Genomic DNA, 14,886 nt, shown 5'->3' on the forward strand with positions numbered 1-14,886 from the left:
GAACTGCATAGAAATATCAACATTTCTTGCTTTAGAAATAAATCTTTGTAATTATATCTCCAATTGCCAGCAACAAAATGAAGTGTTTCACATATCGCTGTCAATGAACATTGAGTAACTGCACTTAAAAGAAAAACTGCACAAAAGAAAGTGACAAACCAGACCTACCCTCTCTCCCATCTTTATTGTCTTTTTCCCACCAGCCCCACCCACATCATCACAATGAAGTCCTTGACTTCTGAATTTCTATGTTCAAGCAGTTTGGCCTATCCCTATTTACATGGATCATATAGTACTACAAACACTCTAAGAGGGACTGGGATACTAAATGTGTATTGAAATACAAACTGTCTAATGATTCAAGTGCCTAAAGGTATAGAAGTCCCCATACGTAGAATTACTGCTACAGAGAATAGAACATAAACACATTATAGATGGACACATTGCCACAGGATAAAACAATACAAAAAAAGACAGACTGCTGTTATGTAGCTATATCAAAATCTTCTAGGGCAATGTTAAGTAAGGTTCTAACAATGGCTATAAGGCAAATGACTTAGAAAATAAACTTTCCAAATGTGTTTAACAACAAAATAAATTATATACTGATATCAAGTAAGAGACCAAGGAAACCCCTTGTAATAGTACCAAGGGCAAAGTTAAGTAATATGAATCATAGGTAACAGAAATTAGCCTGTGAAGGTTTAATTCTTCCTGTTTTTAGAAAAGATGCTACAAATAAAAGAGCCACAATTATAACCTTCCATAAAGATTACATTCTAAAGACTTTAATCATTAAGGACTCATTTCAAAGTACATCTGGGATGGAAAGAGTATTTTAGAAAAGAAATTATCATTAGAAGTGGTTCCTTTAGGATATAGAATTGCATTTGCTACATATAACTAAAACCATTTCCATACAAGTCAAAGCATCACTAGAAAGAAGGAAGATAAGCACTGAGGAAAACATTCATTAATATTTATATAACTGTGAAACAACCATCAATATCTTTCCCATCCCCCTCCCAGAACATCTTCCAGAAGATGACTCAAAAGCTGCTCCTCCAATATATCTGTTTCTTTCCATCATTATCAGCACTGCCATAGTCCTCTGCTTAATTTTTTTCTGTCTTTCATACATCCTCGTCACTAGATCACCACTCTTTGTAAGGGGTTCCGTTGGGGTAATAAGAGTAAACAGGAAATAACGAGGTAGGTCATACATATTTCCTTTTATTTGTTACTTTATTCTTTACAACATACACACAAGTTTTTAAATGTGTATCAGATTTTAGTGAAGCGCTCTGCACAGATATAGGGAATACTGAAAGAGAAAAAGTTAAGTTCTCTGGAAAACATTACTGTTCCTGTAGTCAAAGAGAACAGCAGCTACAAGTAAAAAATCTTTATGAAACATTTCTCTCCTGTGAATATTCCCATTTTTAAATGTATTAATGTATTCTCCTATCCTCAAGTCTATCCCCACAAATACTCGAACTACATATATAATGGCCTTTCCTCCTTTTAATCTCTGTCCTCTTTGAGCAAGCATAAAACACAGTTGTTGATTTCACTGCAACATCTCATCTCCCAAGGCCTCAAAGAACTGCTGCAGGGTCAGCAAGAGAAGGGGCAAGATGACCTGGGTGATAAGGTTCTACAGTACAATCAGAATGTGAATGTCAGGGGATCCCTGGGTGGCACAGCAGTTTGGCGCTTGCCTTTGGCCCAGGGCGCTATCCTGGAGACCCGGGATCGAGTCCCACGTCGGGCTTCCGGTGCATGGAGCCTGCTTCTCCCTCTGCCTATGTTTCTGCCTCTCTCTGTGTGTGTGTGTGTGTGACTATCATAAATAAATAAAAGAAAAAAAATTTAAAAAAAAAAGAATGTGAATGTCAGTCTAGCCCACTTAACATCTCTTCACCAGTGTGGTCTCAGATAAGTCTACAGGTTTTCCCAGTTGTAAAAAGCAGGTAACATATTAATCCCAGCACAAAATACACGTGTGTACAAAAACATGAAAATGCCCAAAATAAAGATGATTATTCCTCAGAAATAGTACAGTCCAAATACATTCAGGGAAAAGATAAGTATGTCTTTGTCCGGTGATTTATATGTTTTCTGATCTCACTGTACATTCTTAATTTATTTCTGTTCCTTTATTCGAATCCCTACTTTCAAACTGTGCCTTCTCTGGCTTGATTAGGATAAAAACCAAGCCCCAAACCATATACTTCTTAATGGCTACTTCCTTGATTCACAAATGTTTAACCAACATTCTGAACATGTGCAAATGCCTGACTTAAAATTATGGACAAGGCATCTTTCTTGGTCCCATTTTCAATTTAGGTATGTGTTTGGGGAATCACATAGCATCTGTGAGGTTTTCATTACACTAATATTTTTTTAAATTTCATCTAGTCATTATATTTAGATATAATGTTGTTTCTTGGGATCAGCAACACAATGAACCGGGATGAGCATATTATCTCAGTGTTTCTTGTATTCAGTAGACCCTCTAGTTGTATGTGAATGTCCACATTTTCCAATGTTCTCACCTTTGAGGTACTTTATTCTCTCATCTTAATTATATCTTCTTTCTGTCATGTGTTTAGAGAGTTTGCCATCATTTCCTCTCCTCTCTTCCCCCAACTTTGCAAATCACTTCTACAAACATTAATTTAAATAAAATGATTGCCAGAGTTACTCTTATGTTCATACTAGTCTCCATAGATAAATTAATAATATTGGGCTGTGGAAAGGAAAACAAAAAATAATTCACTTTTTCCAATCAATTTTAAATTAAAGAAAAGTATATAATTGAGGGTAGCAGGTTAATTATTTGCATAGATAAATAAAGTAAGAAATAAAGAAACACAAGTCACTTAATAGTTACTAGAAATTGCTATCATAATTCAAATGGCAAGCCATTTAATTTACAGGAATATTACATGCTTAGAAAATTACTTTCTCAGTCACAAATGACTAAAATATGAACTTGCAAGTGACATAAATGAAAAGGATGTTAATAAATAAGAATATTGTCAATCACTATAAAACCCCTGAAATGTGTTTTATATGCAGAGACATTTCTTAAAAGTATAAAATTTCCAAAGTGTTCTTTAAATTATATAATTCAGAATTGTCATATTTCACAAAAGAAAAATTAAACACTAATCAATTTTACATAAATTCCAACTTTTTTTATTTTTTTAAATATTTTATTTATTCAGGAGAGACACAGAAAGAGAGAAAGAGAGAGAGAGAGAGAGAGAGGCAGAGACACAGGCAGAGGGAGAAACAGGCTCCATGCAGGGAGCCTGCTATGGGACTCCATCCTGGGACTCCAGAATCACACCCTGGGTTGAAGGCAGTGCTAAACCACTGAGCCAACCACGGATCCCCAAATTCCAACTTTTATACCTATATTCTCCAAATACAGTGAAGATAATTATAATCTAACCAAAATTAAAACTTAACCCTCAAGTTTCAATTACCATAAGTCAATCTTTCATGAAAACTACTTAAACATATTACCAGTTTAAAGGCAAATATTACTGTTAATTTCCAGCTTCTAAACACTAATTATTAAAAACTAACTCATCCCACATAAGCACAAGGATATTCATTTCTATTTTAAAAAGTTAATTGCTTGGCTTCCTGAATATTTTTATTTTAAAACTATGATCGTAACAATATATACTAACATACATTACTAATTCACAACAATAGTGTCCTGAAATCCTCACCAGAAGGGAAGAAAAATGCTAAATGTATAATTTTATTATTTAATTTCAAAGCAAATGAAATGAACATGTCAAAACTCCTGTTTTTTAAAGCATGTAAATGAAAAAGACATTGTCTCTGGTATAAAGATTCTCACCGTAGTTATACCTTTGAACTCCACCATGTTGCCAAATAGTCACATGGGAAACTTGCTGAATGATTTACCAAGTGAATAAGCAGCAAAACATTTAAAGGTCCAGGGGTAAATTAAATGCTAAGCCAAAACAGGCACTTGAAAGGGATGTCAATTTGATACCAGAAATACATAAATATAGGAGAACCTGGGAAAATAAAAAGTGGCTTACATTATTTCTAAACAAGAAATTCCATGATAGAAGAAAGTTACTGAACACCAATAAATCTGAATTACTGTACCTACACTGGTATGGCAATATGGATCAACATTTTTAAAGAATGGAAAAGGCCAGTTCTGGAAAGACGAAATTAGAGGTCACTATCCTAAGAGGTTATGTTAATGTATGGTAAGTCCCAGTTCCTCCAAATGGAAGATGAGCTGTTTGTACTGAGGCATCAGACAGAGCTTTATTATTCTTACACCAACTGTGAAAAGTCTTGTTCAATTGTCCTAAAATCATTAAAGTATCAACGGCTGTTATCCAAATCTTTGGGAACTGAGTAAATCTGTGTCTATATTACCTAGCTGCAACTACTTGGGCTATCTGTTCTGGGATTATTTTAGTTCCAACACATTCTCCAAAAGTAATACAGCAGCTTCTGCTGTAGCTATATGCACTGTAGATACACTGCAGTTGTAAAGAAGGGTAATAAAAAGAGTTGTTTCCTAATATCATTCTAAATTATGTCCAAAGTTGCCTCTTTTCTAATCCTTTGGCTAGGTAGACTAGGCATTTGTTGTGTTTTTGTTTTCATCCATTTATGCTTCTGAGTTGCTAGTTTCTTCATCTCCACATGGGAAATATGTGAAGCGAAAAGGAAATTCAGGGGATTCACCTGTGTTGTTCTTTAGGTCACAAAGTCCCTAGGCTGGACTGCCTTCTTCTCTTAAACTTTCAGTCCTATCATGTACTGCTATATATAATGTCCAAGTTTTTTAGTTTTATTTAGTGGGAATAATAGGTAAAAGAATGTCAACTTTATCTTTCCGAAAGCAGAAGTCTCCCTTGGCTGACATTTGATGCTTTATTTTATATCAGTGTCTTATAAATGATAAGGTATAGTAGTTCTCAGCTATGCTATTTCATACTAATATAATGAAGCTATAACTTGTAAATTTTGTGATAGTAGTTCACTATTTAAATTGGTTTAGCTGTTTATATTTTAATAATGTGGTTAGATTAATCACTTTCAACTTCCTGATGAACTTTAGAATTAAAATTCTCTGTCCCCCCACAAAATAAATAAATCTTAAAAAAAAAACAAAAGTCACAAAGGAAATACAAAATTTACATTAAGTTAATAAAAATGGGAATAAAACATACCAAAATTTGTATGACACAGCTAAATCAGTGCTGAGAGGAAAATTTAAGGAACTAAATGCTTATAGTAGAGAAAAGGAAAAGTCTCAAATTAACAATTTAAGCTCCTACCTCAATAAGTTTAAAAAAAAAAATACAAACCTAAAGCAAGAAATATGAGAGAAACAAATTTAAAACAGAAAGAAAATAGAAAAAAATCAAGAAAATAAAGAGTTATCTCTTTGAAACCCTCATCAACATTGACAAAATTCTAGAAAGACTGACAAAAAAGAAAAGGCATATTATCAATACTAGGATTGGAACAGGGATTAACATTTCAGACCTACATATATCAGAAATATAATAAGAGAATTCTGTATGCATCTATACGAGAACTTAGATGAAATGGATCAATTTCTCAAAAAAAGAAAAACTACCACAACTCACATATGAAACAGATCATTTGAATAGCCCTATTAAGGAAATTGAACTCAATCTAAAAACTTCCAAAAAGAGATTTTCTGAGAACAGATGATTTCATTGGTTAATTCAACCAAATATTTAAAGAAAAATTAACAATTCTATAGAACTTCTTCCAGAAAATAGAGAAAGAAAAACACTTCTCAATTCAGTTCATGAAGCTAGTTATCACTCTAATATAAGACTAGAAAAGCCAGTACAAAATAAGAAAACTACAGATCATTATGCCTCATGAATACTACAAATACAAAAAATTTTTAAAAGATTTTATTTATTAATTCATGAGAAACACAAAGAGGCAGAGACAGGCAGGGAGAAGCAAGATCCCCAGTGGAGCCTAATACAGGACTTGATCCCAGGACCCCAGGATCACAATCTGAGCCAAAGGCAGACACTCAATCACTGAGCCACCCAGGTACCATCAAACACAAAAGTTCTTAAGAAAAGTATGAGCAGATAGAATCTAGCATTATGTAAAAAGAATCAGACACCATGATCAAATGGGATTCATTTCAGGGATGCAAGGCTGGTTCAATGTACAAAAAATTCAGTAAACGTAATCCATCACATGATTGTACCAATTGATATATAAAAAAACATATGACAAAATCAGAATTTTTATCATAGCAATTCTGAGGAAAAATATAATAATAAAAGAGAAATTTGGAAGAAACTCAAACATGTGGAGGTTAAAGAGCATCCTGCTAAAAGATGAGAGGGTCAACTAGGAAATTAGAGAAGAATTAAAAACATTCATGGAAACTAATGAGAGTGAAGATACAACCATTCAAAATCTTTGGGTTACAGCAAAAGCAGTCCTAAGAGGGAAATACATCACAATACAAGCATCCCTCAAAAAAACTGGAAAAAACTCAAATACATAAGCTAACCTTGCACCTAAAGGAACTGGAGAAAGAACAACAATAAAACCTACACCAAGCAGAAGAGGGTTCATAAAGATTCGAGCAGAACTCAATGAAATAGAGACCAGAAGAACTGTAGAACAGATCAACAAAACCAAGAGTTAGTTCTTTGAAAGAATAAGATAGATAAACCATTAGCCAGCCTTATTAAAGACAAAAGAGAAAAGACTCAAATCAATAAAATCATGAATGAAAAAGGAGAGATCACCACCAATACCAATGAAATACAAACGATTTTAAAAACATATTAAGCAGCTATACACCAATAAATTAGGCTGTCTACAAGAAATGGACTCATTCCTGGAAAACCACAAATTACCAAAACTGGAACAGGAAGAAATAGAAAACCTGAACAGGCCAATAACCAGGGAAGAAACTGAAGCAGTCATCAAAAACCTCCCAAGACACAAAAGTCCAGGGCCAGATGGCTTCCCAGGGGAATTCTATCAAAGGTTTAAAGAAGAAACAATACCTATTTTACTAAAGCTGTTCTGAAAGATAGAAAGAGATGGAATACCTCCAAACTTGTTTTATGAGGCCAGCATCACCTTAATTCTAAAACTAGACAAAGACCGCACCAAAAAGGAGAATTATAGACCAATATCCCTGATGAACACAGACGCAAAAATTCTCAACAAGATACTAGCCAATAGGATCCAACAGAAGATTATTCACCATAACCAAGTGGGATTTATCCCTGGGATGCAAGGCTGGTTCAACACTTGTGATAGATCATATCAACAAGAGAAGAAACAAGAACCATATGATCCTCTCAATAGATGCAGAGAAAGCATTTGAGAAAATACAACACCCATTCCGGATCAAAACTCTTCAGAGAGTAGGGATAGAGGGAACATTCCTCAGCATCTTAAAAGCCATCTACGAAAAGCCCACAGCAAATATTCTCAATGGGGAAACACTGGGAGCCTTTCCCCTGAGATCAGGAACAAGACAGGGATGTACACTCTCACCACTGCTATTCAACATAGTACTGGAAGTCCTAGCCTCAGCAATCAGACAACAAAAAGAAATAAAAGGCATTTAAATTGGCAAAGAAGAGGTCAAACTCTCCCTCTTCGCCGATGACATGATACTCTACATAGAACACCCAAAAGACTCAACCTCAAGATTGCTAGAACTCTACAGCAATTCAGCAGTGTGGCAGGATACAAAATCAATGCCCAGAAGTCAGTGGCATTTCTATACACTAACAATGAGACTGAAGAAAGAGAAATTAAGGAGTCAATCCCATTTACAATTGCACCCAAAAGCATAAGATACCTAGGAATAAACCTAACCAAAGAGGTAAAGGATCTATACCCTAAAAACTACAGAACACTTCTGAAAGAAATGGAGGAAGACACAAAGAGATGGAAAAATATTCCATGCTCATGGATTGGAAGAATTAATATTGTGAAAATGTCAATGCTATCCGGGGCAATTTACACATTTAATGCAATCCCTATCAAAATACCATGGACTTTCTTCAGAGAGTTGGAACAAATAATCCTAAGATTTGTGTGGAATCAGAAAAGACCCTGAATAGCCAGGGAAATATTGAAAAAGAAAACCAGAGCTGGGGGCATCACAATGCCAGATTTCAAGTTGTACTACAAAGCTGTGATCATCAATAAAGTGTGGTACTGACACAAAAACAGACACATAGATCAATGGAACCCAGAAATAGGCCCTCCACTCTATGGTCAACTAATATTCGACAAAGCAGGAAAGACCATCCACTGGAAGAAAGTCTCTTCAATAAATGGTGCTGGGAAAATTGGACAGCCACGTGCAGAAGAATGAAACTAGACCATTCTCTTACACCATACACAAAGATAAACTCAAAATGGATGAAAGATCTAAATGTGAGACAAGAATCCATCAAAATCCTAGAGGAACTTTCCAGGACTCAGGGGCAGCCATAGCGGAGTGGCGGGCAGCAGCCTTGGGAGGCAGAACTGGAACAGCCGCGGGTGGAGGCAGCAGCGCTGAGGGATCTAACATGTCCACTGAGGCACAAAGAGTTGATGACAGTCCAAGCACTAGTGGAGGAAGTTCTGATGGAGACCAACGTGAAAGTGTTCAACAAGAACCAGAAAGAGAACAAGTTCAGCCCAAGAAAAAGGAAGGAAAAATATCCAGCAAAACAGCTGCTAAATTGACGAGTGCTAAAAGAATTCAGAAGGAACTTGCAGAGATTACATTGGACCCTCCTCCCAACTGTAGTGCTGGACCCAAAGGAGACAACATTTATGAATGGAGGTCAACTATATTGGGACCCCCAGGATCTGTCTATGAGGGAGAGGCGTTCTTTCTTGACATTACCTTTTCACCAGACTATCCTTTTAAACCCCCTAAGGTTACCTTCCGAACAAGAATCTATCACTGTAATATTAACAGCCAGGATGTCATCTGTCTGGATATCCTAAAGGATAACTGGAGTCCAGCCCTAACCATTTCTAAAGTTCTCCTCTCCATCTGCTCACTTCTTACAGATTGCAACCCTGCTGACCCTCTAGTGGGTAGCATTGCCACACAGTACATTACCAACAGAGCAGAGCATGACCAGATGGCCAGACAGTGGACCAAGCAGTATGCCACATACGGGCCTGCTGCTTGATGCCCCCGTCGGACCTGTGCAAGCATATATTCACCAAGTGCATCAATAGCCCTACCCACCCCTCCAGACCTCGGTTCTTATTTTCTTATTTTTATTAAATTTTGAACCTTTTTCTGATGGTATGTCATCCATTCCCCCACTTCCTTCTCCCTCCCTCCTTTTCCTCCTTTTCCTTGTCTCTTCCCCTCCACCCCCCTTCTCAATTTATTCCCTTTTTTGATTTCTATTAACTTGAAAGATTTGGGTTGTTTTTTTTTCCCCCCACATCAACATGGATAGGAACTTTTGTTTTCAGTGCAAACAATGTTGGATCTGTAATAGTAAGAGCTTTCTTACAAAGCTTTGTATTACTGTGTGGTTTTGTTTTTTGTTGTTTGTTTTATTTTGATTTTTTTCCTTTTTGTGATCTTTGGGAAAACAAATTCAGAATTATATCTCATTTCTACTTAAATGTAGTGCTTAGGCTTAATGTTTTGTACTGAAGTCTTTATTGGTGGGTGCATGCTACAGGGAACAAGTTTTTTGTACAAAAGCTTCAATCAGAATCACCGTGCATTACTGAGACTCTGTTTATCACTAGCCTTCTGTCCCCCACACAGAAGACTGTTGGATTGAACAAAATAATATGTATTTTGATTTACTTAAAGTGCTTGTAAATTTCTTAGGGACCTGCCACTTTTGATTGTGGATCGGTTGATGAACACTTGTATTATTAAAGCACTCAATAAATCACTGTAGCTGATAAATGAAAAAAAAAAATCCTAGAGGAGAACACAGGCAACACCCTTTTTGAACTTGGCCACAGCAACTTCTTGCAAGATACATCTATGAAGGCAAGGGAAGCAGAAGCAAAAATGAACTACTGGGACTTAATCAAGATATAAAGCTTATGCACAACAGAAGAAACAGTGAAAAAAACTAAAAGACAACCTACAGAATGGGAGAAGATATTTGCAAATGACATATCAGATAAAAGACCAGTATCCAAGATCTATAAAGAACTTATTAAACTCAACAGCAAAGAAACAAACAATCCAATCATGAAATTGGCAAAAGAAATGAACAGAAATTTAACCAAAGAAGACATACATATTGGCCAACAAGCACATGAGAAAATGTTCTGCATCACTGGCCATCCGGGAAATACAAATCAAAACCACAATGAGATACCACCTCACACCAGTGAGAATGGGGAACATTAACAAGGCAGGAAACATCAAATGTTGGAGAGGATGTGGAGAAAGGAGAACCCTCTTGCACTGTTGGTGGGAATGTGAACTGGTACAGCCACTCTGGGAAACTTTTGGAGGGTCCTCAAAGAGTTAAAAATAGATCTGCCCTACAACCCAGCAATTGCACTGTTGGGGATTTACCCCAAAGATACAGATGCAGCGAAACGGCAGGACACCTGCATCCCAATGTTTATAGCAGAAATGTCCACAATAGCCAAACCGTGGAAGGAGCCTTGGTGTCCATCAAAAGATGAATGGATAAAGAAGATGTGGTTTATGTATACAATGGAATATTCCTCAGCCATTAGAAAATGACAAATACCCACCATTTGCTCTGACATGGATGGAACTGGAGGGTATTATGCTGAGTGAAAGAAGTCAATTGGAAAAGGACAAACATTATATGGTCTCATTCATTTGGGGAATATAACAATTAGTGAAAGGGAATAGAGGGAAAGGAGAGAAAATGAGTGAAAATATCAGTGAGGGTGACAAAATATGAGAGACACCTAACTCTGGGAAATGAACAAGGGGTAGCGGAAGGGGAGGTGGGCGGGGGGTTGGGGTGACTGGGTGATGGGCACTGAAGGGGGCACTTGGTGTGATGAGCACTGGGTGTTATGCTAAATGTTGGCAAACTGAATTCCAATAAATTTTTTTTAAAAAAAGGAATATTACTCAGCATTAAAACCAACAAATACCCACCAGTTGCTTCAACATGGATGAAACTGGAGGGTATTATGTTGAGTGAAGTAAGTCACCAGAGAAGGACAAACATTATATGGTCTCATTCATTTGGGGAATATAAAAAATAGTGAAAGGGATTAAAGGGGAAAGGAGAGAAAATGAGTGGGAAATATCAGAGAGGGAGACAGAACATGAGAGATACCTAACTCTGGGAAACAAACAAGGGGTAGTGGAAGGGGAGGTGGGTGGGGGGGTGGGGTGACTGGGTGATGGGCACTGAGGGTGGCACTTGATGGGATGAGCACTGGGTATTATACTATATGTTGGCAAATCGAACTCCAATAAAAAAATATACAAAAAAAAAAAAGAAGTCGTGGTACATGTATACAATGGAATACTACTACTCAGCCATAAAAAGAATGAAATATTGCCATCAATGACATGGATGAAGCTAAAGCGTATTATGCTAAATCAAATAAGTCAGTCAGAGAAAAACAAATCTGTATGATTTTACTTGTATGTGGAATTTAAGAACCAAAAAAAAAAAAAAAATGAGCAAAGGGGGATAAAAGAGAGGCAAACCAAGAAACACTTCTAACTCTAGAAAACAAAGTGATGGTTATCAGAGGGAAGATCGGTCAGGGGATGGGTGAAATAGATGATGGGGATTCAGGAGTGCACTTGTGATGAGCACTGGGTATTGTATGTAAGTGTTAAATCACTGAATTGTACACTTGAAACTAATATCACACTGTATGTTAACTAAATGGAATTTAAATTAAGACTTCTAAAAAATTAGGGATGCCTGGATGGCTCAGCAGTTAAGCATCTGCCTTCCATTCAGGGCATAATCCCAGAATCCCAAGATCAAGTCCCACATTGGGCTTCCTGCATGGAGCCTGCTTCTCTCTCTGCCTATGTCTCTGCCTTTCTCTCTCTGTGTCTCACATGAATAAATAAATAAATAAATCTTTAAAAAAACTTCTAAAAATTTAAAAATAAATAAAAATTTAAAACTACCTTTAAAAATTAAAAAGAACTATTACTTAATTTGTGTTTATCTAACTAGGGTTAATAATCTTATTTATAATCATCACAATTAATCCTCCTCTTTATTAAGTATGCATTTATAACTCCCAGTTATACACATTAAGAAATTTAGGATCAAATACATTTTCAAAGGTAAAAAATTTAGTAAGTGGATGGCCATAGTTGAAGCCTATGTCTAATTGAATTCAAAACTCTCCGGTCTTGCTTGACCTCTGCTCCATACCTACCTATTCACAGAGATAAGAAGAAATAAGAGTCAACAGGAGTTCAAGTCAGGGCTGAAATACAAAAATTTAGTGTTTGCTTTCTGAAAATGAATATTCTTAAATAGTGTATATCTAACCCATGCTCTCAAATTGGGAAGAATAAAACTTTGTCTGATTTCAATAATTCATAGGTCATGTTTGTTCACAAAGCTAAGGGATTGTCCAATTACTCAACCAAAGAGATAAATGAATGCAGAGCATAGGGAGAAAGTAGTATAAATTTCTAAGGCCTGTTTTGACCCCACCCCAATCAGAGATCTAAAGTGATCTACGTAACATCAGCCAAGTAGATGTTCTCCAGCCTGTCAAAGGCCTCTGAGGTTTAGGGTCTTAATTCTGTTGATTAAAGCATCTGCTAACACTCTGGGCATAGCAGGAAGAAAGCAGTACTAGAAAGTGAGACGATGAGATTCTTATAGGATGCTGTTTTTCTTTGTATATCACATGTCTGGACATAACAGTATCCACACTGAAAGCCAAATGAGAGCCTCTGGGGCTGACCAAATGAGCTCAGTAACTCATCATAGTCCCCAAAGAATTATTTTGTCTTTTCAGCCTATAACCTAAAGGGAGTGCTTCAGCAGAAATGTGAATAATTCTAAATAAAGCTATCAGAGAGCATATCCCTATAGTGCCAAAGGGAATTATTCTAAAGCATTTGTTAGAAATACTCAAATAACAATAACAGTTGGTGCTAAAGCATTCTGGTTTTATAGGAAAGGAGTTCAACTCCCATCAGAATTTAGATTAATCATAATTTAATTGTTAATATAAAAAGGCTTAGGTATCCCATAACAGAAAGACTGGAGAATACAGCCTTTGTATCATTTCAATTTGAAAAATGTATTAATACAGCAATCCTACTAAAAGGTCCATCACTCATAATGCTTTGTTTTAGTAGTGAATCATAGAAGCTTAATAAATGTTCACTAGCATCACATAATATCAATTTTAATGTTTCTAGAAACCAAATATGCTTTACAATTAAAAGCTAGATGGGGCTTTATATATTCTGCCTAAACTTACCAAAAGATTGATTCCTAACAAATTACTTCTCTTCTCAAAAATATCCTTAAAGAAAGATTTTCTTCTTAAACTTATTCTTGAAGGAAGGAATGGGAAAAAGATAAGCAAAAAGACATGCAGTAGTGTAACATAGATTAGCACTTAATTCAGCCTTACTGCCTCCCCCTACCCTGCCCTGCCCTGCCAAATGCCAGAGAAATCCACAGCAGATGCCAATGAAACACAGATATTTTAAGGCGGTGTTCAATAAATAAAACACAAATTGTAATAAATATTCAGAGTAATGCCATATTTATCAAGGCCTGGTTATAACTGCTGCTAGGGAAAAAGGGCTATAAGGAAAACAATGCCATACTCATAGTCCACAGACAAGACTAGCAGGGGATCCTGAATAGGAGTAAAGTCACACTCCGAGCAGTCAAATTTCATAACCCCTGGAGGTGTCATTTACATTGTAATCATTACAAATGGCAACTCCTGGAGTTGGGCAATGCATATCCTGCATAGCTGTGATATCAGAAAACTAAACATGTAACAAGCACGGATTTTTAAGACCAAGATAGCTCTATCTGAGAAATGACAGGAGCCATATAATCCAAGTCTAGTAGGCAGAACAAAACACAGGGTCACTTTTTTCAAATCAGTATAAGAATTTTAAGCCTTTTTCACAATTATCAACAGTATTTACCTTAAAATTGTGCTCTCAACTAGCTTTGATGGCTAAAGTCAGTCCACTTTTACTTCTACTGACCTTTCATCTCTGCTTCAGCTCTCACTGTGCCATAGCCACCCATCATCTGATACCATATTCACCCCCATCTAATAACTGCCTCTGTCAGCCTGAGAACCCAGCCCACACCAGAACCTCCGCTAAGCAACCAGAGACAAGCTGTAGTGGGAGGGAGAGGAAGGAGACCAAAGTAAATACTAAATGCAATGTTTAGAGATCGTTGAGATAAGAAAGTAAAAACAGCCTTTACATTTGTTATTCAATAGGTGCCATTTTGTTTTTGGTTTTGGTTTTTTTTCAAATACTTGTATTTTAGGAATGGGAGATTCCCATGCATTTTCTCATGCAGAAGTACAGCAGGAAATATTACTACATGGCGAGCAAGCTTAAAAAAAAAAAAAAAAAAAAAAGCACGTCGAATGCCAGGAGAATTCTTATCAACACCACAATATGGGGCATTTCTTGGTGCCCAAAGCAAAAGCATTATAAAGACAAAGAACAGCATAAGGTAAAGCTATAAGTAAAGGTGGAACACACCAAAAATTTTTTGAGCCTGATTTTTTTTCTCATCACCGATTCTTGTCTTTCTAGCCCTCAAGCCCAACTTCCACCCTAAAAATTTCCCATCCTAGCTTTTTCCTTGAACTTCT

At 36.4% G+C, this 14,886-nt stretch overlaps 1 pseudogene; it reads left to right on the top strand.

Moving 5' to 3' along the window:
- Positions 1-8,563: 8,563 nt before the first annotated feature.
- On the top strand, positions 8,564-9,245 carry LOC140607740 (ubiquitin-conjugating enzyme E2 E2 pseudogene; annotated as a pseudogene).
- The last annotated feature ends 5,641 nt before the right edge of the window (positions 9,246-14,886 follow it).

The sequence above is a fragment of the Canis lupus genome, chromosome 17 (genome assembly GCF_048164855.1).
Source record: "Canis lupus baileyi chromosome 17, mCanLup2.hap1, whole genome shotgun sequence".
Classification (NCBI taxonomy): Eukaryota; Metazoa; Chordata; class Mammalia; order Carnivora; family Canidae; genus Canis; species Canis lupus.